Below are 2,709 nucleotides of genomic sequence, written 5' to 3' on the forward strand. Positions count from 1 at the left end.
GTTCATGAAGTTGAGAGTAATACGAATTTCAGAAGCCGAAGATCTCTGCAAGTAGAGGAAGGCCAGCTTCCTTAGAACACATCCTTACGTGTGTTTTCCCACTTATTCTAATTTTCAATTTTGTTATTTTTGTCTTGTTATTTTTAATTTTATTTTAACTTTCATTTTTATTATTTAATCTTTAATTTTATTGTCTTATTTACGTTTTATCATTCCATTTGTATCATTTTATTTTATATTTTTATTTCTACTACTTTTATTTTTATTTGTTTTTATTATTATTATTTCATCCTTTTATTTTTATATATTTTTCTATTTCTTTTGTATTTTTATACTTTTTTATATATTTTTATTTTTCATTTAATTTTATTATATTATTTTTTATTTTCTGTTTAAATGATTATTGTTTTTACTATTGTTTATATTTTTTTATTTAATTTTTATTATTTGGTTATTATGTTTTATTATTACTTTGTTTTATTTTTATAAATATTTTTTTTATTTTTAGTATTTTTTTTTAATATTCTTGATTTTTTATTTCTGATATTTTAACTTTTATTCTTATTAGCTTATTATGTCTGCAGCGTTGCTTATTTCTTATAAAGATTTTCTTGAACATGAGTTAAAAACATCTTGAATAACTAAGTATCAAAAATTTTCTTGCTGCCACCAATGACGCTTTCTGTAATCTTGTCTTTTAATCTCTTACAGAGTAAAACAGCAAAACACATTTCCAAAGAGGGAATCAGGACATTTGGCTCACTGACAAGTCAGAGGGGCAGGGGGAAAAAGAAAGGGAAACAGCGGGGTGGGGGGAAATCCGTCAAGGATTCAGGCACCTCACCTCCCCCAACCTACAAAAGTACCTAGGCAGGAGTAGGATCGTTCAGCTGGCCACCTCATTGGCATTCGCTATATAAAGTGGCCTGGCAAAGTGTTCTGGTATCATTCCCACTCGGCAGCAACCAACAAGATGTTTGTAAGTTTAACAGAACTTATCTCCACTGAAAGAGCTTTGTAGTCACAGAACTTATCTCCACTGAAAGAGCTTTGTCTTGGCTGTTGAAACTGCAGACGAATTCACCGAAGAAATTAAAATAGAATATACGCGTGTATGAATCATTCAAAATAATCATAGCATTCTTCTCTTACGGCCGCAGGTAATTATTGTTGCTTTCGCCACTGTCGCCCTTGCTGACGACATACCATCTCCATCATATGGAGCCCCTGCTCCCTCCAACAGAGCGGCCATTGAAGCATCTCTGCCATTGGTAGCTACGTTGAGGGACGAACGAACCCAGGATGAGTTCGGAAGCTTCAGTGTTGACTTCGAGGCGACAATGGGATCGTTTTCTCTCAATCTGGTTCTCCAAGTGGTCCAGAAGACTCCGTAGTCAAATCCGGAGTTTATTCGTGAGTTTTTCTGACGGTTTCATCGCCCGTACCCGAGACACTGATATAATGATTATTATCTATTTCTATTTCCCGCCCCTTTCTTTAGCTGGTAATGCATTTTTCTTTCTTTTTCTTGACTTTTCAGTTTATTTCTTTATTTATTTATATATTTATTTGAGGTTTTAGTCTTCCTTTTTCACGAAGTTTAGATATGTGAGGTTATAGTCTACGGGGGAAAAGAAAAGCTGAAATTCCTTTTAGCACAACAATATCGGCCTCCACTGGCCCCTATCGAGAGATGTTTGTTAATAAACATCTCTCGGTAAGGGCCAGTGGAGGCCGAAAATGTTGAGCTAAAAGGAATTTCAGCTTTCCTTTTCCCCTGTGCACTATAACCTCTTATATATTTATTTATTTATTATTTTTCCACAAGTGAAGAATTCCGCTGACGATAACTAATCCTAAAACCCTGGTTTTCCCATAGCTACACCGCCCCTGACGGCACTTTCGTCGAAGTGAAATACGTCGCTGACGAGAATGGTTACCAACCGGAATCCGACCTCCTGCCAGTGGCTCCTGAATTCCCCCACCCAATCCCCCAGTTCGTCCTCGACCAGATCGCCTTCGCCGCTGAAGAAGACGCAGCCGCTGCAGAAGGCGAAGCTGCGTCTCTCCGCAGTAACTCCTACACAGCCCCCATCCCTTTTACCTGCACCTGGATACGCACCACCTCAGTAGAGATTTACCTGAAGATGATTGACCTGACATAACCCACCACCAATCCAGTTCTTAAAGAAGTGATTAGGATTCTACTACTGTAACTCAGAAGTGATTTTTAATCACACAATCATTTTATTACTTCTTTACTGTAAGTTTTATTATTAGCATTAATGTAAGTAATATTTTATGAGTAAATATGATAATTTATTGCAATAAATTGCTGTATATTTTATTTGGTACCAAATCAAATCCTCCATTGTCAACTATGAATCCAGAATCCAGAGTCCAGAAATAAGAAAGCAAGAAAAATGTGTTAGTGATGCAATAGGCACTTCCGTTTAAAAAAATCAATTATATAATCGCTGATCACATAAAACTAATCAGCCAATGTTTGTGGCACTTGTGATGTGCCGTTTTTTTTGCTTAGCTCTATTCAGGGAACTTTTGTGAGTGTGTGTGTGTGTGTGTGTGTGTGTGTGTGTATGTTTGAGCGGGTAAATAGATATGAATTCCACACTTTCAATTCTTTACGGGTATGTGTGTGATTTCGTTTATGGATAAGTGGGCATTCTTACAAACTTGTTCATTTTGAGG

General features: G+C 36.1%; 1 pseudogene; it reads left to right on the forward strand.

Annotated features, from left to right (window-relative positions):
* The first annotated feature begins 866 nt into the window (after positions 1-866).
* Positions 867-2,347, forward strand: LOC135206431 (cuticle protein AMP1A-like; annotated as a pseudogene).
* Positions 2,348-2,709: the final 362 nt, after the last annotated feature.

This window comes from Macrobrachium nipponense, chromosome 31 (genome assembly GCF_015104395.2).
Source record: "Macrobrachium nipponense isolate FS-2020 chromosome 31, ASM1510439v2, whole genome shotgun sequence".
Taxonomy (NCBI): Eukaryota; Metazoa; Arthropoda; class Malacostraca; order Decapoda; family Palaemonidae; genus Macrobrachium; species Macrobrachium nipponense.